Consider the following 27,640-nt stretch of genomic DNA (forward strand, 5'->3'; position numbering starts at 1 on the left):
TTCTCGCTGAAGCGAGATCTGAGCAAGGGACTGAATGAATGAATCTGAGCTCCACCTCTGACCCTAAACCATAGAGAGTGGAGACAGATATAGCAGTTTTGATTGTAGGATGACGAAAAAGAGGGTCTCTTGATTCTATCCTCCCCTGGCCAGAGACATAGAAAATGTACATCTACCTACATTTACAAGGGATGATGGAATTGTAGTCCCTAAACATATGGAGGGCCGAGTTTTGGGGTGCCTGGTCTAAGCTTTCCTTTCTGGCCATTAATAGAGCCAGAAAGAAAGCAATCACTTGTCTTCCCCTTTGACAAGGAAGCCTTGTCTCACAGTGACAGGGTACACCTTTCTGATGTCGGCAATGATACCCTGTTGAATGACACTTCAGAGTGCGTCAGGGATTGATTGCAGGTGTGAGGGTGTCGGCGGCAAGCCCTTTGGGCTTGAGTGGCAGTAAGCCTTTGTTTGTATGGAGGGGAGGTTGTAGCCTCCTCCTGCCCCTCCTCAGTAAGGGTATCCTGTTAAAGGGATCCGGGGTTGTGAATTCTGTCCAAAGCCGGGATGTGGGCTAGGGCCATGTCACAACCCTTACGGGGACCCTTGGGGTGTCCCTAATTGATGTAAGTCATAGGGCACCCCCTAATGGTGGTTTACCCTTAGATGGACTCCCAGCAGACAGACAGGAGTCAAGATATTGCCTGGCTCCACCCAATGCCTAAGCCAAACCGTTCACACATGTAACCAAGAAAGTTGTGGCCTATTGGAACCCATAAACCAAAACACTCGTGTCCATGTGTTTATTTGCCATTAGGTAGGCAATAATGGGGGCCTTGGCATGCAAAAACATGTTTTTCATTCTATCTATACTTCCCAAGCATGCAGTGCTATTTTTCTAAAAAAGAGGTGCCAGAACTCATCATGAACACCCCTTCCTCCTCCTCCTCCTCCTCCTCCTCCTCCTCCTCCTCCTCCTCCTCCTCCTCTTCTTCTTCTTCTTCTTCTCCTCTTTAAATGGCAATGGTGCCCTCATGAGAGGTGCCAGGACTGAGTTCCAGGGAGTTCTGGCTGAAAAAAGCCCTACAAGCATGTCATGTTCTCTGAAATTGTCCGTTACCCAAGATTAGGGTCGCCACACGTCTGGAATTTCCCGGACACAGCTGGGATTTGGCCGGTGTCTGAGGAGAATTTGCTGAAATGTCCAGTAAAATCTGGACACATGGCAACCCATGTCAGAAATGTTGATTTAGGTGAATTTCCTTCAAAACAGCTCAAAAACTTAATTTGTAAAAAATGCCAACAACCTTTGTTTCTGGATATGGCAGTCCTACCCAAGATTCATTTACAGTATTTTTTGCAGTATAAGATGCACCAGACCACAAGAAGCACCTAGTGTTTGGAGAAGGAAAACAAGAAAAAAAATATTCTGAATCGCAGAAGCCAGAACAGCAAGAGGGATCAATGTGCAGTGAAAGCAGCAATCCCTCTTGCTGTTCTGGCATCTGTGATAGCTGCACAGCCTTCATTTGCTCCATAAGATGCACACATATTTGCTTGATCCCACAGAAGCAAGAATCATGAGAAAAGGGATGAGATCATACTTTTTTTCAGGGGAGCATTTGCAACAGTTTGGCACCATTTTTGAGTGATTTGCAGTAGGTCAGATTTTTGCTGAAATTCTGACCCCGAGGCTTAGGGATTTTTTTTATATGATGAAAAGCGAGGTAATAGATAAGCAGTGGGGAAAAGTGAAGGCCCAAAGTGATCAGAGTGGCCTTTTCACCCTCAGGAATCCTGGTGGCAATCCAATGGTGACTGTGAGCACGTAAAATAGATATTTGCTTATGTAAAAGGACTTCTTCAACTCCTTCTTGCAATCCTCTTGCATTTGCCCAGACCTGCCCTGGAAGATTGGGGGACCACCTTGAGAGGTTTCTTGAGAGGGATGGAGTCCAGGAGGGGGGAAGTGTAGGGGGCTGCTGAGTGTCAAAGAGTGCTGCTTGTGCAACAATGGCATTCAATATCTAAATTCAATTGGGTATGCGTTCTCACATGAACGGGAAATTTTCCTAGTTGTCTGAAAAGTGCGGTAGCTCAATTCATATTTTATACAATTGGTGACAAGAAGGGGAGATAAGCTCGACTTGGGACCAGTTACTAGGCACCCTATAAAGTCCAGATGTTTTTTAGATCTTGGTCAGAGACATGAACAAAAATGTGTGCCATTGTGTAATACAAGCCTCTTTTCCTGAGTAAATAGTTGCAGTAATCTTTGACTTCAGTCCTTGGGTAATCCACATACTCGTGTTTGAAGGATTGGAAGTCCCAGGAGGCTTCAGTCCCCAGCACCATCCAGGAGAGCAAAACCAAGAGCAGCCATACAGGACAGGGCCCCTTGGCAGCCATGGCTCGCTGTGACTCTTGGTGGCTATTCTGTGCAGAAAAACCAGGAAACAATCTAAAGTTCAACAGAGCATTTTCATGCTTTCCCTTTTCCCATCAGATTTATTGTGTGGCTATTCCCTCCCCCCCACAGGTGGAATAAATGAAGACAACGGACACAGAGTTTTAGGTTAATGGGCGAAAATGGCCACAACTTTATTGATTACAGGAAAGAAGGGTATTGGCTTTAGGCATTGGCCCTAACCGACTATCCGGTCTGACCGGGAAGGGTTAAACACCAACAGGGGGAGCCACCCGAGATGCATATCCCTAGGTGCTCCCCGAGGGGTTACCGCTCGGGGGCGCGCTTTAGGCCCTAGCCTCCGTAGGTTTCGGACGAGGCGTCGCCCCTCGGAGTCCTTTAACGAACTACCCTTCAAGCATTGGGGGAGGTGATGGCGTTCCTCCCCCCCAACCTCATCTGCATGATAATACCCCGGCAAATGCCTACCGCCACCGAGCCGCAAGCCGCGTCGTCTCCAGGGAAGAAAGGGGGCGAGCCAGGGGCTGCCCTGACCTTAAGTGGCCCTACGAAGGCCCGCCCCTGCCACCAGCCAATTGGCTGGCGCCACAGGGTATGCTAATTGGGTGAATCCCTGTCTCCCGCGAGGCTGACGCCAGCCTCGCGAGAGTGAGTGTGGGCGGGGTCGTGATCCCACAACCCCCCCTCCTCCTGAAGATCGGAAGGGGCATTATATAACCCACTTACTAGGAAATATCAAGGAAAAATCTGAAAAGGGCTATGACAGCCTTGCTCAAATTGTAATCTTAATTCACTCATTAGGTAGTTATGAGGCTGCAGTCAGACATTGGCTCATCTACTTCAGTACAGTGGTACATCAGAAGTCAAAGGGAATCGATTCCGGAACTCATTTTGACTTCCCAAACATTTAGAAAACAAGGCATGGCTTTTGATTGGCTGCCCTGTGCCTCCCTGCCAACCAGTCAGGGAAATATCTCCCGCAGAGAGACCTCTGACCTTGGGGGTTGATGTTATATTGATGCCATTTGAAGATTTCTCTTTCTCCTGGTTTCCAACAGACTTCCAAGCTGACTTGGAAGTATGAGTCCCACGTGGGTCTGAATATCCCCACGCACTTTCAAGGGGAACATTTGTCTGCCAAAGAAGGGAATTTACATTCTCAATTATATTTATTTCCAGACCTCCAGGCTCCCACAGAGACACAAATGGCAACTTAAAAATACAGTATCCAAAAAACAGCACAGTAAATGCAAACAGAAGCCATGTGTCAAAATTGGGACTCTCTGAGGCTCACAATAAATAAAGCAAACACAGAAAAAAACCACAGATACCTATACCTTGGTTTTTACTACTTCAAGCACTGGTATACCCCCAGCAAACTCTTTCTCCAGTCATTCATTCATTCATTCATTCATTCCCAGTTATCTGCAAAATCCCATACCTTCCCTGTAAGCAGTGGTGTAGCATGGGCAGGGCCACAGGGCTGGTTGCCCTGGTTGCCATATTCTTAGGGGTGCAAAATTTTAAAGAAGGTAAAGAAAACAGTAATAATAAATAATAAATAGTCATCAGCTTGATAATAAGAAACCCCTTGGGGGCACTCAAGTGTGTCACCAAGTGGGTGGGGCAGGAAGTGGGGAAAGAGAATTAAGCACAACTCTGAGAGCAAAATAGCAACAAATGAGAAGAGTGGAGCTATAATATGCTATTGAGAGTGCTTAAAATTCTCTCCAATAAATTCCAATTCTAAATAATTCAGGCTGCTTCAAAGAATGGAAGAAGGATATTCCTAAATTCATCTGGCTGGGGGGGGGGGTAGCCATGAATTAAACATAATATTATGATAGCTATAAAAGAAAAAGGAGGCAATTCCCTGCCAGGCCTGCAAATGTATTATGAGGCAGCCTGTTTGTGTTGGTTAAAAGAATGGATTGTGTTCGTTAAAAGAATGGATTACGGGCGGGGGAGGGGAACAAATGAAAAAGGAAATATGCATGAATGAAGAAATGCTAGCTAAAGACCATTGCTCAACAAAGATTACTTAATTTATACAGAAATCGTGGCCAATAGATTTAAAGTAGTACTGAAGCATATCATCAATGAAGATCAGGCCGGATTTTTGCCAAGTAGACGAATGAATAATAATACAACAACACTTATAATTGAATATCTGGACTTGAAACCAAGCAAAAATGCAGCCTTCATATTTGTAGATGCTGAGAAGACATTTGCGTGGCGATTCCCGCCCCCTTCCACAGATGGAGTAAATAAAGACACCAGACACCAGAATTTAGGTTAATGGGCGAAAAATGGCCACAACTTTATTGATTACAGATAAAAGCGGTATTGGCTTTAGGCATTTGCCCTAACAGACTATCCGGTCTAACCGGGAAGGGTTAAACACCAACAGGGGGAGCCCCCGAGATGCACATCCCTAGGCGCTCCCCAAGGGGTTACCGCTCGGGAGCACGCTTTAGGCCCTAGCCTCCGTAGGTTTCGGACGAGGCGACACCCCCCGGAGTCCTTTAACGAACTACCCTTCAAGATTATAGGTAGGTTAGAGCTCAACGTCGAGCCTACCAAGTGGCCTAGCGACAGCGAAGAAGACTTTCTTCACCGCCTCTATTGCATCTGCAGAAAATAGTAGCAGGAGACTCTTTCAGGTGGTTCGCAATTTAACAGAACCACCTTTACCACCGGGGCCTTGTAAAGACCCCAAGATCTCCTGCAACGATTTTGCAAAGTTTTTTGAAGATAAAATCACTCATATTCGGAAGGAGCTAGACACCACCGTGGGAACAGGGCTGGGGCGGGAGAGTGCTAGAGCTCTGTCTGGTCAAGTTGCATGGAATCAATTTCAATACGTTACCGTTGATACAATCGACCATAACATCCTTCTGGACCGTCTAGAGGGACTGGGAGCCGGGGGCACTGTTATACAGTGGTTTTGCTCCTTCCTCCTGGGCCGTGTTCAGAAAGTGGTGGTGGGGGATGAGTGTTCAAACCCCTGGGCCCTCACTTGTGGGGTGCCTCAGGGTTCCGTCCTCTCCCCCATGCTTTTTAACATCTATATGAAGCCATTGGGAGAGATCATCAGGGGGTTTGGACTGGGTGTCCATCAATATGCAGATGATACCCAGTTCTACCTCTCTTTCAAATCAGAACCAGTGAAGGCAGTGAAGGTCCTGGAGGCGGTTGGAGGATGGATGGCGGCTAATGGATTGAGGTTGAATCCTGACAAGACAGAAGTACTGTTTTGGGGGGACAGGGGGCGGGCTGGTGTGGAGGACTCCCTGGTCCTGAATAGGGTAACTGTGCCCCTGAAGGACCAGGTGCGCAGCCTGGGAGTCATTTTGGACTCACAGTTGTCCATGGAGGCACAGGTCAATTCTGTATCCAGGGCAGCTGTCTACCAACTCCACCTGGTATGCAGGCTGAGACGCTACCTGCCTGCGAACTGTCTCGCCAGCGTGGTGCATGCTCTAGTTACCTCCCGCTTGGACTACTGCAATGCACTCTACATGGGGCTACCTTTGAAGGTGACTCGGAAACTACAACTAATCCAGAATGCGGCAGCTAGACTGGTGACTGGGGGCGGCCGCCGAGACCGCATAACACCGGTCTTGAAAGACCTACATTGGCTCCCAGTACGTTTCCGAGCACAATTCAAAGTGCTGGTGTTGACCTTTAAAGCCCTAAATGGCTTTGGCCCAGTATACCTGAAGGAGCGTCTCCACCCCCATCGTTCTGCCCGGACGCTGAGGTTCAGTGCTGAGGGCCTTCTGGTGGTTCCCTCATTGCGAGAAGCAAAGCTACAGGGAACCAGGCAGAGGGCCTTCTCGTTAGTGGCCCCCACCCTGTGGAACGCCCTCCCATCAGATATCAAAGCGATAAATAACTACCTGACATTCAGAAGATATCTTAAGGCAGCCCTGTTCAGGGAAGTTTTTAATCTGTGATATTTTAGTGTATTTTTGGTTTCTATGGAAGCCGCCCAGAGTGGCTGGGAAAACCCAGCCAGATGGGCGGGGTACAAATAAATAATTATTATTATTATTATTTGGGGGAGGTGATGGCGTTCCTCCCCCCCGACTTCATTTGCATAACAATACCCCTGCCAATGCCTAACCACCAAAACCAAGGAGTTGTGACGTTTTGCTACGAGGTAGGCGAAAAAACCAAGTGGCTTCTAAAATACAGCCAATTAGCCAAATGGAAAAACTCCTACCAGGCCCTTGCGGCGACCAGCCGAAGCCCATAGCAAAGTCCGAATGCAAACCTAGAGGGCGGGTGGGAAACTGCAGCTGCTGTGGAGAAAGAAAAGGGGCGAGCCAGGGCTGCCCCAACCTTAAAGGACCTAGTAAGCCCACCCCTGCTGCCAGCCGATTGGCTGGTGCTGAGGGCGATGAATATTAATGAAACTGGGGAATCCCTGAGTCCCGCAGGGCTGGCGCCAGCCCTGCAACAATGTAGATGGGGGCGTGAGCCCGCAACCCCCCTCCTTAGGTCGGGAGTGGCTTTGCGTGGTGATTCCTGCCCCCTCCCACAGATGGAGTAAATAAAGACACCAGACACCAGAATTTAGGTTAATGGGCGAAAAAAGGCCACAACTTTATTGATTACAGGTTTGGCTTTAGGCATTGGCCCTAACAGACTATCCGGTCTAACTGGGAAGGGTTAAACACCAACAGGGGGAGCCCCCGAGATGCACATCCCTAGGCGCTCCCCAAGGGGTTACCGCTCGGGAGCACGCTTTAGGCCCTAGACTCCGTCGGTTTCGGAAAAGGCGACGCCCCCCGGAGTCCTTTAACAAACTACCCTTCAAGATTTGGGGGAGGTGATGGCGTTCTTCCCCCCGACTTCATTTGCATAACAATACCCCTGCCAATGCCTAACCACCACACGAGCCAGGCTCGCCGCCAATACCCTCAGACCTGTAACCAATCCCTGATCCCCTGGAAAATGTCAGCCAGCCAAATATCATTACCAGCATCGGAGAGATGCACGCCATCCCTGCGGTAGAGTGCTTCATTGCTAAACTGGATGCATGGGTGTTCAATGACCCGCCTACCCATTGCAGCCACTCTATGCGCCACCGAGCGCTCCAGGACCCTCCTGGCTCTATTCACAGCCACAGGATTTGTGGCGTCCCACCAACAGCGCCTCTCAAGCAAAGATGACCATATAATTGTTTGATTCGGATAGGAGGTCCGCAACTCCTCCAGGTCATTGAAAATATTCCACATTAAGTCCACCCCCTTTCTGTAAGCCAGGTCGTTCTCACCCATTTGGTTGACAATCGCCTCGGTTGGGCCTTCAACTGCAATTCTATTCGTTACTGCTGGGAAGAATTCCTCCCAACGCATTCCCCGAAGTGAGATCCAGGAAACTTCAACATTGTTCAGGAGCTGGAGATCGCCGCACCAGCCCCTGGTAACTGCCCACAGTCTTGCCCAGTGGCCAATGCTGTGGCCAATGATCCAGAGATGCACCGCCCCAACACCTGAAAATAAGAGAGTAAGAGAGCCGGGTCAGGGGGGGCGATGGGGGGAGGGGGAGTTAACGTGGTTTCCGGATGTATCCCCTGTAAGCATTTGACTTCCACCATCCCATGTCCATTATCCTCTCCGCCGGTAAACCCATGTGGACGGCGGTGGGCACAGCCTACTCCTCAGGTGGAAGCCCAATGGCCGCTATCGCCTTGCGCATAACCCTCGTGAACTGGTGTTTCGACAGGCGAGAGCCATCTGCATGTATGAAGAAAGGGCCACTTGTTTTTGGTCTTAAGTACAGAAACTTTCTTGCATCTTTTACTGGGCAAGGGCTGGCCTTCTGAGTAGCCTGCAGGCGGGTTAGAGCCCCTCTGCCAAGCTGATCGCTCTTTGAGCTGCGGATTTTCAGGATTACATCTGAGCTTGACAAGGTCACATCCTCTAACAGGAGCCCCCTGTTATTAGTAACCGGTTGGTCCTCACAGACCACCTCGCCAATGCGTAAGGCGCCAAAGAAGGCAAAGGAAAATGCTGTGGATAATAACCTGGCCTCGTACCTGGACCAGCAGATGACCCTGAGTTTCTTACGTATTTGCATGAGTATGTCATAAGTTATGGGTCTGTTGGAGCTAGGAGGCCGGGACCTACGCCAGCCCTCCAGCATCTTCCGCACCACAAAGTGTGCACAGGGGTCGACTGAGAACAGAGCTTTGGAGAAGAACAATATTGCTGCGGAATGAATATTGAGGGTTTTGGGGGCCCGGCCTAAGTCGCGGAGGTGCACAAGATATTCTATAATCTCCGACTTAGTCGGGGGCCTGCCTGGTTTAAACAGACCTTTCTTCTGGCAAAATGATGTGAAATCTAATCACGCCTTGTTATAGGATCTTAGGGTTGAGGGTGCAACTGCTGACAATACTCCCTTTATCGCTTCTCGTTGCCAATACTCCAGAGGTGCTCCGGAAACAGCTGCGGCAGCTGCTGTGAATCCGCCGCCAATGAGCGAAAGCGATCCATCTGGAAATGAGACAGAGCATCCGCAATGTTGTTATCAATACCCGGAACAAATCTGACTGAGGCATATAAGTTTAGCCGGAGGCAGGAAAGGACAAAATACCGTAAAAGCGACGCTACTCTGGGGGAATGAGAAGATTGCTTATTTAAGACGGACACCACTGCTTGGTTGTCTGTCCAAAAGCAGACCCTGTGGTCTTTAAATTGCTCAGCCCAAAGATGAATTGCGACTACGATAGGGAAGAATTCTAAGAATGTTAAATCGCGTAGTATGGGTTTTCCCTGCCAGGAAGAGGGCCATCGTTGTGCACACCACTGACCTCTGAAGTAGACACCGAATCCCAAGGAACCTGCTGCGTCTGAATGCACCTGGAAATCGCCTTGCAGGGCCATGCTATCTTGCCAAAGTGAAATACTATTATAGCCATCTAAGAATTGCAGCCACATCTGAAGATCCGATTTTACTGCCTTCGAGAGGTGCACCCTGTGATGTGGCGATCGTAAACCTGCTGACAGCTTTGCCAACCATCCACAAAAGGGGCGACCGGAGAAAACTACATGACACGTAAAGTTGAGGTGACCCAAGAGTGATTGAATTTGCTTCAGGGTAACCTTTCTTAGGGGCAATATCTGTGAAATAAGCTCTTTTAGGGCAACCAACTTCTCGGTAGGTAGGCGAGAAGTTTGGGCAATTGTGTCAAGTTCAATGCCCAAGTAAGTCATCGTAGTGACTGGGCCCTCCGTCACTAGGCGTAGCATGGGGGGTGCAGGGGGCTGGCTGCACCGGGTGCAACACCTGGGGGGCACACTTGCAGCTCTCTCTCTAAAATCCATGGGATAGGGGGCGCAAATTACTTGCCTTGTACCGGGTGCTGACAACCCACGCTACGCCACTGCTTTTATAGCAGTTAATAGCCGGGTGGCTGCCTAAACACTTATCACATTCGCGCAAGTACTTACAAGCGGTGTGCTGGCAGGCCCCTTTATTGAAATCCCAGCATTGCTTACGATGTTTTGTGTCCACCTTACCGGACTTTGCTTGGTCGTGTGTTTTCTTTTCAATGTAAGGCCCCACGTGCTCCATCCAGTAGTTATTGTCCCTCTGATCCCAGCACATGGAGGACAACAGCGAGGCATTCCTATGAAAATCCTCGTCGTATGAGATGGCAGCCTCATCTCCCGCTAATTCATGAGCCCTCCTCACATGCGCCAGATAAGATGCAAGGTGCAACCCACGTTTTGGATAACATCCTAACACTATCCCCATGAATACCTGGTAGCCGTTGAGCCAGTTCTCGAATATACGCTCCGCCCGCGGGGACCTATATCTTTTTTTACCATAATACCTCTTTTTCTCCCCTTTTCCTTTTATTTGTGCCGGCGGTAGCAACGTGAACATATCTATGAAATCCCCATTCAGTATCTTATCCCTTTTTCTCTTAGAAAGGTGGTTACCCAAGATAAAATCAGTAGACAAGTGAGTTGAAACCTTAACATCTTCCACTAGCGCCCCATCTTTTAATTCAAGGGTACCGTTAAAGGTTTTCCGGTGAGAGCTGGCTCTCCTCTCATGCATCCACAAAGGAGCACCAGTCTCTTCGCCCTCCCCCTAGTATGTTTCCATGGGAGCATCACTATCATCCTCAGAAGAAGAGGTACCTGTCTCATCCTCGGAATCGGAGTTGTCCCTCCTGCTCTTCTTGGACACGTGCTTCTTCTTCGCCTTCTGCATCCCTCCGTGGGTGCTGCTATCTTGCGGGGCTGGGTCATTGGGAGTTGACACTGCCTGCTGGGGGGCAACTCCTCATCCAAAGATGACCCATCCAATGGACTGTGGTGAGCTGGAGGATCCTGGAAAACACTAGGAATGCCAATTACTTCCTGGGTTGAATTAGAGGGGGCGGCACTAGGTTGTTTAGACTTCCGCGAGACCTCTGCGCGCTGGACTTGTCCTTCCGCGCACTAGACTTGGCCTTCTGTGCTCGTGCGGTTTGTAAGCGTGTTTGGGGGTGACTGGATGACCCCATGCCCTGTTGCATCGTGCTAGACGACTCTGAAGAGGGTCCTGCCTGGCCCTGCTGGCTGTGGGGTGTATCTGGGATGCAATCTTGTGAAACCTCCACAATAGTGGAAGTTGAGGCCACCAGAGGCCTGCATTGCATGTAAAAGGTTTGTATCGCCGTAAAGAATTGAGCTAACGCTTGTGGGTTACAGGGCGTGATGGGTACTAGCGCGCTACCCAATTAGCTATTTAGCTATCTATCTATCTATATCTATCTATATATATAAAATTTATTTATTTATTATTATTTAATATTTATTTATTTATTATTCATGTATTTAATTAATAGCACAGTAGTTGAAATGCAAGATCTCAGCCAACCTATAATAAATTTCACGTTTGAAATGCAGCCAGTGCTACCAATGAATTATTTCAGTCACTTAACAAGAAAATGAATTATTAACTGAAAAGGCAGGCAGCCCCCACTAAATTGAGGCTGATGGAATAATTAATATCCGGCAGTGGAAACCAGTAAATGAAAACAGGCAGTTCACTAAATTAAAGATAAGCGTTAAGAGCTGGGACCTCTAGAAGCCGCCTAAAAGCAATGAATTATATGAGCATTCAAACTGGAAAGGAAGCCTCCCTTGCAACAAATAAGCTCCCCTTTCTACCTTGAGGAGGAGGCTAATCAGACAAATAAGCAGTCACGGAGAGTACTAGCTTGCTAGCAAAATACAGTTCCCTGAATTAAAGTTCCCTGAATTAATTAAATACAGTTCCTTGAATTAAATAAAACCAGGAGCTTCGATGACTCAATCAGGACTTTTAATTAAAATCCCCTGAATTTAAAGCATGAAGACAGCCCTCTCTATGGTGACACTAACTAAATTAATAGTACCCGGCGGCAAAAGGATTGAATGAATCAGGCAGCCCAATGAATTAAGGACAAACTTTATGTATGCAGTGCAGCTATCGGTAACCTGCAGATGATCAGGGTATGCCTCACTTAAAATGGCTGCCAATGGGACCACGTGGTCCGCACAAAATGGCGCCTGCCCTCTTTCATTGCCAAGACAACCCCGCACGCTTCGCTTAAAGTAACTATTTTGCGGGCAAAATTACCGCCTCCAGGTAGTGAGGATACAGTCTCGCCTTTGTTGCTGCTCAGTATGAGCCGGTAGGCTGCAGACAGAGGGGTGCCTCACCCAAGATGGCTGCCGATGGGACCACGTGGTCTACGCAAGATGGCGATTGCGCTCTGCAGTAGCCACGGCAACCGCGGACGCTTTACTCGATCTAGCCGTTTAGACGCTAATCCTAGCGCCCTGCGAGGCTACTGCTTCAAACCAGGAAGCAAAGATCTCAAGGAACTAAATTGGCCCAGGAACGCTCTTCCGAGCCCTATCCCACCCCCGAAATGATATGGTCTCTGCTGTGGAAAAAAATTACTAGGCTCGAGAGCGGCAGAAGCAAGCGGTGAATAGGCACGGCTACACGCTTTGCAGCAAACTAAAACCCCCCAAGTACAACAAACTGCCCTATTCGGTAAGTCAAACCTCCCGTGAGCGATGCAGCGGCTCACGCAGATGGATCCAATTCCAAAGGGCAGGAAGAAGAAAGCCTCCACGAAGAGTCCACCGATCGTGCACAGAGGAACCGAGCGACAGCCAAGGACTAGAGGGATCCGACAACTCGCGTCTCGGTCACGCTAAGGGAAGCCCCGCTGGTTGGGACTGTAGAAAATGTAGGCTGGTCCAGGCGAAAACAGGTAAGCAAAGCGGCCGACTAAAAGAGCAAGCCGGGGGGCTCTCGTGCGCGCGTGGCATGAAAAAAGGCGCAAAGCAAAAGACACAATTAAGGATAAAATTTGCTGCGGAATCAGGCACAGGAAGCTAGAGATCCAAACCGCAGCTGCTGTGGAGAAAGAAAAGGGGCGAGCCAGGGCTGCCCCGACCTTAAAGGACCTAGTAAGCCCGCCCCTACCACCAGCCGATTGGCTGGAGATGAGGGCGATGAATATTAATGAAACTGGGGAATCCCTGAGTCCTGCGGGGCTGGCGCCAGCCCCGCAAGAATGTAGACGGGGGCGTGAGCCCGCAACCCCCCCTCCTTAGGTCGGGAGTGGCTTTGACAACGTATCATGGAAATTCCTGGATAAAGTTATGGAACTGATGGCAATGGGGGAATGTTTTATCTGAGGAATAAAAGCAATTTATGGAAGACATGAAGCTAAATTGATAATTAACAATGAAATGACAGAATCTTTCAAAATAGAAAAAGGAACAAGGCAGGGATGCTCACTCTTTCCCTTATTGTTCATCATGGTTTTGGAAATACTTAATCAGGACATTAAAAAAGGCCAGGGAAGAAAAGTAATAACATTAGGCAATAATTTTTTTAAAGTGAAGGCATTTGCGGATGACTTAATATTAATGGTGGATGATCCAGAAGAAAGTATCTTTAAAATCCGTGGGAAAATGTTAGATTTTGGCAAAGTCTCCAGTTTTAAACTTAATAAATCTAAACCAAAATTAATGCTTAAAACTATACGGCATCAGGAGAAAAAGGAATTACAAGAAAAAATGGGCTTGCAAATAGTAAATAAATATTTAGGTATATATGTCACAATGAAATTTTTTAATTTATTTGAAGATATTTACAACAAAATTGGAAAAGATTTTTTTAAAAAATATGGAAATTTGGTCTAGATTAAAATTGACCCCATGGGGAAGAATTTCAGCCATAAAAATGAATATTCTTCTAAAATAGTTATTCCTCTTCCAGATGATCCCTATCATAGGAAAAATGGAATGCTTCAGTATATGGAAAAAAGACCTAACCAAGATGAAATGGCAGGGGAAGAAGCACCATATTAAATATGCATTGTTAACAGATAAAAAGGAAAGCAGGAAGGAGTAAAAGTTCCAGTCCCTGAGTTACGTAGACGGAATGGAAAAGCTGCTTTTCGAGAAAAGAAGAGGTGCTTGGTGCAGCAAGACTTTGCCAAGAATGTAGCTATTGATTTCTTAGCTACAGAGGGAGGAAATTCCTCAGTGCTGCATAAAAGCAGACAAGGCAATCAGCCTGAAAAGAAAGGGGAATGGGGGAGCAGTTGTTTACGTTCCCGAAACTGCAATAGCGGGGGAAGCTGATGCAGTATCCCAGACAGCCGTGCTAAGCTCTGGAGGCGTCTTGGGTGTAAAGACCCAGAGCTGCTTTACTGACACCAAGAGCTCCCCATGCAGTGGGAGGCATTTGGAGGGGAAATGAGCAAGGGCGATGTTTCCTGTTCCGGGGGAGGAATCTCCAGCACAGGAGGAGCAAGGGGGCTTTACTGCCAAGGCATCCAACCATCGTTGCAACCACCAGGTGGTGGCTCTGAGTTCGAAGCAGCGGAAAGCTTTTCCTGTGGGAAGTTTGGACAAAGTCCAAAGGCCAGGAAGATCTGCAGGGTTTTCCGAAGGCGACATGAAGCAAGGCTAGAGATGCTAGACTTCAGCAAGGATATGTTTACACCACAGAAGGGTCTGATTCACCAGTTGGGTGGAGATTTCTTGGAGGTGCAAGATTTTTAATCTCCCAAATGACTGACCAGGAGGGAAAGAACATGCCAGTCAGGCATGTGTCTCTGCCAGACTCCTACTTGTGTGTTGGACCTCCTGACAGGCTTTGCTCTCCCAGACCTAATATTATACTACGAGGCAGCATGCCCAGGTTGGATTAGAGAATGGATACTGTTAGACAATACAGACATACTAGTTATAGAGGGATGGCATAATCTGTATGGATGGCAAACATACCCTGTATATACAGTGGTATTTTGGTTTAAGAAAAGCTTAGTTTATGAACAATTTGGATTAAGAATGTTGCAAACCCAGAAGTAGGTGTTTTGGTTTGTGAACTTTGCCTTGGAAGCAGAACATGTTCCGCTTCCTGTTGAGTGTGTTCCATTTGTAAATTGAGTCTCCCACTGCTATGGGAATGCACGCTCTGGTTTAAAACTACTTTGGTTTAAGAACGGACTGCCGGAACGGATTAAATACGTAAACCAAGGTACCACCATAAGAAAGTTAAGGTACACCAAGGGTTTTTAAATCATATAATTAGGAAATCATTGTATAAAGTGTGCACAAAATATCAAGTTTTATTGGAACCCAAGATACCGTGGTGGGTGGAGGCATTTTCTGTAAGAACAGATATATGGAGAAAAATTGGGCTACATATCAGCAACTTCATGGTCTATTAAAATTGAAAACCTTTGAGGAAATTAAACAACACTGTACTGGCTGGTTGCAATACCACCAATTAAATGACATATTTAATTGGAATAAAAAAATGGATTTGGTAAAGAGGAATCTAAACTACAAATACAATTATTACAAAATACAAAGAAATTACCAACAAAAAGTATGGTTAGAGTGGGAACTGAAGGATGAGGAAGTAAAGGAGGTGATGATCAAGTGGGCTCTGGACATCGGCTATAATATTTAGATGGTGCAATGGAAAAAATTGTGGAAGCAGGATATTAAATTTACTGCATGCTATACAATTAGGGAAAACCTGATGAAGATGATGTATAGGCGGTATATGACCCCTGTCAGACTAGCCAAAATATACAGATTAAAATCAAATATGTGCCGGAGATTTCATGAGGTAGAGGGAATGATGTATCAAGTATGGTGGGGGTGTGGGAAAATTAAAAAAATTCTGGAGTAATATTCATGAGGAATTAAAAAAAAAGATGTTTAAAACATCTTTTGAGAAAAAGCCTGAAGCATTTCTATTAGGTATAGTTTCAAGAGATAAGAAAAAAGTGTTCTTATGGGCCACAGCTGCAGCCAGAATACTGATAGCTAGAAATTGGAAAGGGGATGCTGTCCCCTCAGTAGCAGAGTGGCAAAATATGCTTTGTGAATTTCTAGAATTGGCCAAAATAAGAGCAGCTATTCGGTTGAAAAGTGACTAATAGGAAATATGTATTTAACTTTTTTAACACAATATTAAAGGATTGGAAAACATTGGAAGCTGAGCACAGGTGGAGGGAAGTCATAATGGTACAAATACATTACAACAGTATAAGTAAGGAATGTAGATAGGTAGATATAGACATATATATACAGTATGTATTGTAAAGAATGACAAAAGGTGTAATTGATTATATTATGGCAAAATTATATATGTATGGATAATGCAGACATCCTCGACTTAAAAATGGGCAGGCAGGCATGTCTTTAGTATGGGAAGGTGTTAAATTTATAAAAGTTTTATGAACCATATTGTTAGGAAGAAACTATATAGAGTTTGGGAGAAAGGTAAAAATCTGCTGGAAAGGAAAACATCTTTATGGCTATCTCTTATCAAGGCTATTACAGTAAAAAGAGTTTATATGGATCGACAGCGGGCAATTTACAGGGAATTGCTGTTCCCAAACAGTTTGGGAACCAGAATTTTAAATTTCAAGTTGTATTGGCTACTCTACTAAAAACCCCAGATTTCAGCACCTACAGAAGTCTCAGGTCCTTCGTCTCCCTACTTGTCAGGGATGTGACTGAATCGAACACCTGGGAAGACTCTGACTCTGGAGATGAAGGACTGCAGAAGGACAGAGCAGGAGTGGGTTATTTCAGCACCCCTTCATCAAGAGTTCCCAGATTTAGATAGAGCAGCACACTTGGAAAGCTCGAAGGCAGCAGTAGAGGAGGAGATAGATGACATTTTGGAGGTTGCTATGCAACCAGGAAGGAGGCAGCATTAAGAGGGCTCTTTGTTTCATGGTGGTGGTGGGGAGTTCACCCACATTCTCCCCAAACAAAAGAGCTGAAAGGGTTAAAATGTAACAGAATTAGAAGAGAGGAAGGACTGGACTTTGGCGCACTTTGTGCTGTGAAAGGGAGGGGGACACAATTGACCAACTCGTAGGTAAGAGTGGCAGGCTTGGAGTTGCTCTCTGGATGTTAATTGTGAATAAAGGTGTCATATAACTGCCAGAGACTCATTAATTCTTATCAGGGTTTGCTTGCTTGCCTGAGATCATTAAACTATTTGATGCAAATCATGCAATCACATGTCAACGCAGGGTGCAGCAGTCAAAAGTGCTGGATTCCATGTTAGGAACGGGCTCCTTCTATATCTGGAAATACTCATGCTTGGACTTACCAATCAATGTACTGAGTTCCAAAACATGGATGTGTACCAATAAAAAAAGAGCAGCCATATTTACCTGAAGGAAATCTATTTGCATTTTGTACTGGGAGCTAATTCCTGTCAGTGGTTTCCCAGAACAGTCACATGACTCACGAAACTAGCTTGTAGACCTGAACAGACACCATCGTTTATCCTACTACATCCACATTGGTTGCCAAAATGTCTTAGGTTACAGGCTTTCATTTTCAGAATTAATGCTTTTGTTTGCCCATACTTAATTAAAAATAAGGCCACTTGTAGAACTCGGGTAAGACTGCAAAAAACCTTGTGTTCTGCTGTGGAAACCCAGCAATATTTTCAGTCACATATTGTGCCAAAGACCCTCCAACGCCGCCATTAAGAAGCAAATGTTCTCCTGTTAATTAGAGCCTAATTTGGACTAAAGAACAGTCATGGGCTTGAAGGGATAAGATCACAAACTGCGGAATAGAAGCAGCTGCAAGGTCATTAAGGTTTGAACTTGAGGTAACACTTCATTTGGTGCAAAAGACGGTGTGGCAGTGGGGGAGACTACAGTTTCTTTATGTCAAGTTTTCTTCTCTACATTTATGATTCAACAATCATAATTAAGAATTAATGTTTTCATTTAGCTACAGCCCATACATTGTTAAAAATGAGGCAACTTGTAGAACTTAGGTAAGACAGCAGAAAAACCAAGTCTATGGGCTTGCAGCCAGTAATATTTTCTTTCATAGATTGTTGCCGACATGCTATTAAAGCAAATGTTGTTACGGTCTGCTGCATTAATGTATTTACAATGTGTGATCCATAGTGGGTAAAACATAGCCACATTTATTTTTCATTATTATTGATGCCAATCATTATAGAGGTTGATTCTGGCATAGGGAAAGCATTCTGGTAACAGGTGGGCTGCCTTCTGCTCAATATCTCATCTTCTTCCCATTGGCCACAGGCTGGAAGGGAGTTACCAGGCACCAAGATCCACCCTGGTACAAGCCATTTCTGCAAAGCCCATCTTGCAGTGGCCATGTTTCCTATTTGTGAATTAATACCTTTCTGTTTTACTGGCCCTCTCTCTTGTGATTCAGATAAGCTAGCTGTGAATACTTCTGAACCCCACTTGAATGTCCCACCATTATCTCCAGCTTACACTGGATGGCACATCCTCCTCATTCATCATTTGCAGGGAGCCTAGCCACCAACGCCCCATCAAATGAAGCCACACTAGGCTCAATCCTTGCCTTCCTTCTGTAGTTTTGTAAGGCTTGTTCACACAGGAGCAAAGTCAAGATTTTCGTTGGCTGGTCTTGTGGCATCCCTGTGACATGTTCCGTATCTCAGGGTTTCCCTGGACATTTCCTACTAGGAGTGTTTAAAACACACACAGACACAAACACCTTTGCATAGTCCCTAATGGTAGGATTGGGACCCCAGGGGAAAAGGTCTGGGGCAAGGTAGAGAGGATGTCAGGTGTATCTCCCTACATTAATGGGGATGAAATGTTCATACAGATCCACATTGGGCTTTGGAGCTGAACCACAGGGTCAAAACATCAAGAGATGAGGCCATGTCTATAAGATTTCTTGTTGGTGGAATAATCTAACGTGATTTTTCTTCATCCCAAGTTTTCTCTGATTAACCCAAAGTGAGATCTGAGGACGGGACTCATTGCTATGAATCTGAGCCCCCGACTAGTGCTGAGAGACCAGGGTTCAAATCCCCACTCAGCCGTGAAGCTCTGTGGGAAACCAATTTCTTCCCTCCTCTCTTGTAGAAATAAGATTTGAGCTAGCATTCAAAGGAGGATTGCTGAATCCTAAATGTAGAGAAGAAAAGTTTAAATGAAGAAACTGTAGGATCCCCTCTGCCCACACCGTCTTTTTGCACCGAATGAAGTGTTACCTCAAGCTCAAACCTTAATGAGCTTGCAGCAGGTTCTGTTCTGACGTTTGTGATCTCAAAATTTCCAGCACATGCCTGTACTTTAGTCCAAATTGAGCTCTAATTAACAGGAGAACATGTGCTTCTTAATGGCAGCGTTGGAGGGTTTTTGGCAGGCGAAGTGCTTTTGCCCAATCTATGAATGAAAATATTGCTGTGGGGTTTTTTTGCGTGGACAGGCAGAGTCCCCCAAACCCCGGACGGCAACCTAAGCGGAATAACGACTCAAGACAACATGCTATGGGATTAAAATTGGCCACAACTTTATTATGTTTCAGATGTAGGTAGACCTTGGCTTAGGCATTGGGTTTTATCCCTCCCAGTCTGGGGACATGGGGAACATCAGGGTTATCCAGAGTGTGTGGGGATGGGCTGGCTCTAGAGAACATATGTTCAAGCAGAGAGCCGCCCCCCCCCCCCGTTACTCTGCCGTCGCAGGGGAGCGCAGTGACAACCTGTAGGCGTACGGCAAATGTCTCCCCTCAAACAACCCCTTTAACGGGTATCCCTGTGATCGCTGTCTCAAAGAGGAAGGGCGTGTGGGTCACTGCTATATGCCCACTCCTATCTAGGGAAGATAGGATTGGGATTGGGCAACTGGCAGAGGTTCTACAAGTGGCCTTATTTTTAATTAAGTCTGGGCTGTAGTTAAACAAAAACATTAATTCTGGAAATTAAAGCCTGTAACCTCAGACATCTTGGCATCCACTGTGGATGTAGCAAGATAAACGTTGGTGTCTGTTCAGGTCTTCAAGCTAGTTTCGTGAGTCATGTGAGTGTTCCAGATATAGAATGAGGCTTTTCCTAACATGGAATTCAGCTCTTTTGACTGCTGCACTCTGGGTTGACATGGGATTGCCATATTTCAGAAACGAAAAACCAGCAGGAAACCCTCAAAGTGTTGAGCTTTCTTTAGGAAGAGCCCTTTTTTTATCTGCTTTCAAACACATTTTTAATAGAAAAGCCTTACTAGTTTTTCAGATGCCTTTAATTGAATAACTTTCTGAAGAGATGCCTGAAGCAACTGATATTATAGTTGAAGTCTTCTTTATTTTGTTATATTTTACTCCAATAAGACCCTTTTATCCTAAATAGAACCCAGTACAATGTATGTCCCTGGTTGCTTGTTAAAATCCAGCCTCATTTGTAACTCTTCCACCTTGTGACTCAGATAAGCAGACATGGAATACAGTGGAACCTCAGTTTTCGACCGTAATCCATTCCGGAAAACCGTTCGACTTCCAAAACATTTGAAAACCAAGGCGCAAAGATTTAATTGAAAAAATGAGAAACACTCAGTGGAAGCCTTTTGACTTCCAAGGTGCATTCGAAAACAGAAGCATTTACTTCCGGGTTTTCGGCGTTCCAAAGCCGAAACATTTGACTTCTGAGATGATCGAAAACCAAATTTCCACTGTCCTTTGATTATGGGCATTGCTCTGATTTATTGCTGAATGTAATAAACTTCCTTGGTTTATGTTGACAGGATTGTACTCAGGAAACAAGCCACTTCTTTGGGAAATGAGGGGCACTTCTTAACATCCTTTATGAAACTCCTACATGTACAGATGTACAGAAAGAAATCTTAGGCGGAGAAAACCACAGCCTAAGATGTAAAAGCAAAATTCAAGACGTTCCCACAGACTGGCACGGGAGCAAAATGGAGTAGGAGAATGCAACAACTGGTTGCCTAGATCAATGAATGAGAGCACTCCACAATGCAACAGTTTATTGCAGGTTGAGTTCCAGAAGAGACAGGATGGTTCCAGCAAAGACTGTTTTCCTAATCTAGGACCAGCAACTGGTAGGGTCCAGAAACCCCAGGAAATATCAAGATTTCACTTGAGCTGGGCCTGTCATCTTGGCCAAGTCCTTAAATCCCCTTTGCAACATTCATGTTAACTAGTTTTTACATAGCTTTTGTATTTTGTATGTTGTGGCTTATTTTCCTCAATGTGTGAGTTTACAGGCCTTTCTGACTTTGCTAAAATAAACATTTTCCCTGCATAAGCAAGATAGTGTGTTCTATTCTTGTTTGTTCAGAAAGCTCTGGCTTAAGTATACAAAGTCTCACAGTCAGGAGAGGGGCAAACATGAGTGGGAGATTCCTTTCTGCAAAAGTCCATTTTCCTTGGTCCCACGAAAGGGGGAGAAAGGGGGTCCTAATAGGTCCCAGCACATCTTTTAAAATGTTTTGGGGAGAGTAAGCTTAACTTCCATCAGTCATCAATTTTCTGTTTTGCCAGCATTGCTATTTTTATTAATAATTATGAATTGATCAATTAATTCATTAAATTCATACACCACCCTTCATCCAAAGATCTCAGGGCAGGTCACTGCAGAAAAATACAAAAGAAAACTATGAAATACATAATAAAAACAAGAGGGAAAAAAGCCTATAACCTCCCCTCCCACAAACATATTTTTAGTGTGTTTGTTTTGGGTTTGTTTGTTTGTGTACTTACTTACATTCCACCTTCCCCACAGAATTGGGACACTCTGGGGCTCACCATAAATAAAACAAACACAGGAAAAAACCACAGATACCTATACCTTGGTTTTTATTACTTCAAGCACTGGCATACGCCCAACAAACTCTTTCTCCATTCATTCATTCATTCATTCATTCATTCCCAGTTATCTGCAAAATCCCATACCTTCCCCGTAAGCAGTGGTGTAGCATGGGCAAAGCCACAGTGTTGGTTTCCCTGGTTGCCAAATTCTTAGGGGTGCAAAATTTTTAAAGAAAATACAGAAAACAGTAATAATAAATAGTTATCAGCTTGATAATAAGAAACCCCTTGGGGGCACTCAAGTGTGTCACCAAGTGGGTGAAGCAGGAAGTGGGGAAAGAGAATTAAGCACAACTCTGAGAGCAAGATAGCAACAAATCAGAAGATTGGAGCTGTAATATGCCATCGAGGGTGCTTAAAATTCTCTCCAATAAATTCCAGTTCTAAATAATTCAGGCTGCTTCAAAGAATGGAAGAAGGATATTTCTAAATTCATCTGGCTGGGGGGGGGGGAGCCAAGAATTAAACATAACATTATGATAAAACAAAGAGGAGGCAATTCCCTGCCAGATGTGCAAATGTATTATGAGGCAGCCTGTTTGTGTTAGTTAAAAGAATGGATTGTGTTGGTTAAAAGAATGGATTACCGGGGGGTGGAGTGGAACAAATTAAAAAGGAAATATATATGAATGACGAAATGCTAGCTAAAGACCAATGGTCAACAATGATTACAAAATTTACACAGAATTCGTGCCCAATAGATTAAAAGTAGTACTGAAGCATATCATCAATGAAGATCAGGCCGGATTGTTGCCAGGTAGACGAATGAATAATAATACGAGAACACTAATAATTGAATATCTGGACTTGAAACCAAGCAAAAAAGCAGCCTTCATATTTGTAGGAGCTGAGAAGGCATTTGACAACGTATCAAGGAAATTTCTGGAAAAAGTTATGGAACTATTTATAATGAAATGATTTTAGAATCGTTGGATTATTTTGATTGTTGTTAGCCGCCCTGAGCCCAGCTTCGGCTGGGGAGGGCGGGATATAAATAAAATTTATTATTATTATATCTGATGGCAATGGGGGAGTGTTTTACCAGAGGAATAAAAGCAATATATGGAAGAAGAAAAACTAAATAATTAACAACGAAATGACAGAATCTTTCAAAATAGAAAAAGGAACAAGGCAGGGATGCTCACTCTTTCCCTTATTGTTCATCATGGTTTTGGAAATACTTAATCAGGACATTAAAGAAGACCAGGGAATAAAAGGGATAACATTAGGCAATATTTTTTTTAAACAGCCATGCTAAGCTCTGGAGGCGTCTTGGGTGTAAAGACGCGGAGCTGTTTTCCTGACACAAAAAGCTCCCCATGCAGTGGGAGGCATTTGGAGGAAAAATGCGCAAGGGCGATGTTTCCTGTAATGGGGGAGGAATCTCCAGCACAGGAGGAGCAAGGGGGCTTTACTGCCAAGGCATCCAACCATCATTGCAACCACCAGGTGGTGGCACTGAGTTCGAAGCAGTGGAAAGTTATTCCTGTGGGAAGTTCGGACAAAGTCCAAAGGCCAGGAAGATCTTCAGCGTTTTCCAAAGGCGACATGAAGCAAGGCTAGAGGTGCTAGACGTCATCAAGGATACGTTTACACCACAGAAGGGTCTGATCCACCAGTTGGGTGGAGACTTCTTGGAGGTGAAAGATTTTTGATATCCTAAATGACCGACCAGGAGGGAAAGAACCCGCCAGTCAGGCATGTGTCTCTGCCAGACTCCTACTTGTGTGTAGGACCTCCTGACAGGCTTTGCTCTCCGGGACCTAATATTATACTACGAGGCAGCATGCCTATGTTGGATATGAGATTGGATACTGTTAGACAATACAGACATACTAGTTATAGAGGGATGGAATAATCAGTATGGATGGCATGCGTACCTTGTATATACAGTGTTATCTTGGTTTAAGAACAGCTTAGTTTATGAACAACTTGGAATAAGAACACTGCAAACCCGAAAGTAGGTGTTTTGGTTTGTGAACTTTGTCTTGGAAGCAGAACATGTTCCGCTTCCTGTTGAGTGTGTTCCATTTGTAAATTGAGTCCCCCACTGCTATGGGAAAGTATGCTTTGGTTTAAAAATACTTTGGTTTAAGAACGGACTGCCAGAACGGATTAAGTTCATAAACCAAGCTACCACCATAAGAAAGTTAAGGTACACCAAGGGTTTCTAAATCACATAATTAGGAAATCATTGTATAAAGTGTGCACAAAATATCAAGTTTTATTGGAACCCAAGATACCGTGGTGGGTATCACCTCTGGAAGCATTTTTGGTAAAGAAGAAATATAGGGAGAATAATTGGGCTACATATCAGCAACTTCATGGCCAATTAAAATTGAAAACCATTGAGGAAATTAAACAACACTGTACTGGCTGGTTGCAATACCATCAATTAAATGACATATTTAATTGGAATAAAAAAAATGGATTTGGAAAGAGGAATCAAAACTACAAATAAAATTATTACAAAATACAAAGAAAGTACTATCAAAACTTATAAATTATTGTTAGAGTAGGAACTGAAGGATGAGGAAGTAAAGGAGGTGATGATCAGGTGGGCTGTGGACATCGGCTATAATATTCAGATGGTGCAATGGAAAAAATTGTGGAAGCAGGATATTAAATGTACTGCATGCTATACAATTAGGGAAAATCTGATGAAGATGATGTATAGGTGGTATATGACCCCTGTCAGACTAGCCAAAATATACAGATTAAAATCAAATATGTGCTGGAGATGTCATGGGGTAGAGGGAATGATGTATCAAGTATGATGGGGATGTGGGAAAATTAAAAAAAATTCTGGAGTAATATTCATGAGGAATTAAAAAAAAAGATGTTTAAAACATCTTTTGAGAAAAAGCCTGAAGCATTTTTATTAGGTATAGTTTCAAGAGACATCCAGGTGATAAGAAAAAAGTGTTCTTATGGGCCACAGCTACAGCCAGAATACTGATAGCTAGAAATTGGAAAGGGGATGCTGTCCCCTCAATAGCAGAGTGGCAAAATAAGCTTTGTGAATTTCTAGAATTGGCCAAAATGAGAGCAGCTATTAGGTTGAAAAGTGACTAATAGGGAATATGTATTTAACTTCTTTAACACAATATTAAAGGAATGGAAAACACTGGAAGCTGAGCAGAGGTGGAGGGAAGTCACAATGGTACAAATACAGTACAACATTATAAATAAGGAATGTAGATAGATAGGTATAGACATATATATATAGTATGTATTGTAAAGAATGACAAAAGGTGTAATTGATTATATTATGCAAAATTATATATATATGGATAATGCAGACATCCTCGACTTAAAAATAGGCAGGCAGGCAGGCATGTCTTTAGTATGGGAAGGTGAAAATTTATAAAAAATGTATGGACCATACTCTTAGGAAGAAACTATGTAGAGTTTGGGAGAAATGTAAAAATCTGCTGGAAAGGAAAACATCTTTATGGCTATCTCTTATCAAGGCTATTACAGTTAAGAGAGTTAATATGGATAGACAGTGGGCAATTTACAGGGAATTGCTGTCCCCAAACAGTTTGGGAACCAGAATTTTAGATTTCAAGTTGTATTGGCTACTCTACTAAAACCCCCAAATTTCAGCACCTACAGAAGTCTCAGGTCCTTTTTCTCCCTACTTGTCAAGGATGTGACTGAATCGAATGCCTGGGAAGACTCTGACTCTGGAGATGAGGGACTGCAGCCACAGACAGAGCAGGAGTGGGTTAGTTCAGCACCCCTTCATCAAGAGTTACCAGACTGAGATAGAGCAGCACACTTGGAAAGCTCGAAGGCAGCAGAAGAGGAGGAGATAGATGACATTTTGGAGGTTGCTATGCAACCAGGAAGGAGGCAGCATTAAGAGTGCTCTTTGTTTCATGGTGGTGGTGGGGGAGTTCACCCACATTCTCCCCAAACAAAAGAGCTGAAATGGTTAAAATGTAACAGAATTAGAAGAGAGGAAGGACTGGACTTTGGCGCACTTCGTGCTGTGAAAGGGAGGGGGACTCAATTGACCAACTCGTAGGTAAGAATGGCAGGCTTGGAGTTGCTCTCTGGATGTTAATTGTGAATAAACATGTCATATACCTGCCAGAGACTCGTTAATTCTTATCAGGGTTTGCTTGCCTGCCTGAGATCATTACAGTATTTGATGCAAATCATGCAATCGCAAGTCAACCCAGGGTGCATCAGTCAAAAGAGCTGGATTCCATGTTATAGGAAAAGGCTCCTTCTATATCTGGAAATACTCATGCTTGGACTTACCAATCAATGTACTGTGTTCCTAAACATGGATGTGTACTAATAAAAAAACAGCAGCCATATTTACCTGAAGGAAATCTATTTGCATTTTGTACTGGGAGCTAATTCCTGTCAGTGGTTTCCCAGAACAGTCACATGACTCACGGAACCAGATTGAAGACCTGAACAGACACCAACATTTATCTTGCTAGATCCACAATGGATGCCAAAATGTCTTAGGTTACAGGCTTTAATTTTCAGAATTAATGCTTTTGGTTAGCCCATACTTAATTAAAAATAAGGCCACTTGTAGAACTCAGGTAAGACCGCAAGAAACCTCGTGTTCTCCTGGGAAAACCCAGCAATATTTTCATTCACAGATTGTGCAAAGCACTTCACCTGCCAAAGACTCTCCAACGCCGCCATTAAGAAGCACATGTTCTCCTGTTAATTAGAGCTTAATTTGGAATAAAGAACAGTCATGTGCTGAAAGTGATAAGATCACAAACTGCGGGACAGAACCAGCTGCAAGGTCATTAAGGTTTGAACTTTAGATAACACTTCATTTGGTGCAAAAGACGGTGTGGGAGTAGGGGAGACTACAGTTTCTTTATATCAAGTTTTCTTCTCTACATTTATGATTCAACAATCATAATTAAGAATTAATGTTTTCATTAAGCTACAGCCCATACATATTTAAAAATGAGGCAACTTGTAGAACTTAGGTAAGACCGCAGAAAAACCAAGTTTATGGGCTGACAGCCAGTAATATTTTCATTCATAGATTGTTGCCGACATGCTTTCTAAAGCAAATGTCACTACGGTCTGCTACATTAATGTATTTACTATTTGTTACCCATAGTGGGTAAAACATAGCCACATTTATTTTATTTTTAATTGATGCCAATCATTATAGAGGTTGATGCTGGCATAGGGAAAGCATTCCGGTAACAGGTAGGCTGCCTTCTGGTCCATATCTCATCTTCTTCCCATTGGCCACAGGCATCAAGATCCACCGTGGTACAAGCCATTTTTGCAAGGTCCATCTTGCAGTGGCCATGTCTCCCAGTTGTGAATTAATACCTTTCTGTTTTCCTGGCCCTCTCTCTTGTGATTCAGATACGCTAGCTGTGAATACGTCTGAACCCCACTTGAATGTCCCACCATTATCTCCAGCTTACACTGGATGGCACATCCTCCTCATTCAACATTTGCATGGGGCATAGCCACCAACGCCCCATCAAATGAAGCCACACTAGGCTCAATCCCTGCCTTCCTTCGGTAGTTTTGTAAGGCTTGTTTACACAGGAGCAAAGTCTAGATTTTCGTTGGCTGGTCTTGTGGCATCCCTGTGACATCTTCCCTATCTCAGGGTTGCCCTGGAGATTTCCTACTAGGAGTGTTTCAAACACACACAGACACAAACACCTTTGCATAGTCCCTAATGGTAGGATTGGGACCCAGGGGAAAAGATCTGGAGCAAGGTAGAGAGGAAGCCAGGTGTATCTCCCTACATTAATGGGGATGAAATGTTCATACAGATCCACATTGGGCTTTGGAGCTGAACCACAGGGTCAAAACATCAAGAGATGAGGCCATGTCTATAATCCACATAGTACAGCTTTCAAAATCTGAACAGACATCTCTTTAAAAACAGTTACAGATAGGTAGCCGTGTTGGTCTGCCATAGTCAAAACAAAATAAAAAAATTCCTTCCAGTAGCACCTTAAAGACCAACTAAGCTAGTTCTTGGTATGAGCTTTCGTGTGCATGCACACTT

At 44.5% G+C, this 27,640-nt stretch overlaps 1 protein-coding gene across 1 annotated transcript in view; it reads right to left on the reverse strand.

Moving 5' to 3' along the window:
* LOC307201265 (angiogenin-2-like) overlaps positions 1–27,640 on the reverse strand; it is a 174,688-nt gene that overhangs the window by 55,989 nt on the left and 91,059 nt on the right. The window lies entirely within an intron of this gene.

This window comes from Podarcis cretensis (genome assembly GCF_951804945.1).
Source record: "Podarcis cretensis genome assembly, chromosome: 13".
Classification (NCBI taxonomy): domain Eukaryota; kingdom Metazoa; phylum Chordata; class Lepidosauria; order Squamata; family Lacertidae; genus Podarcis; species Podarcis cretensis.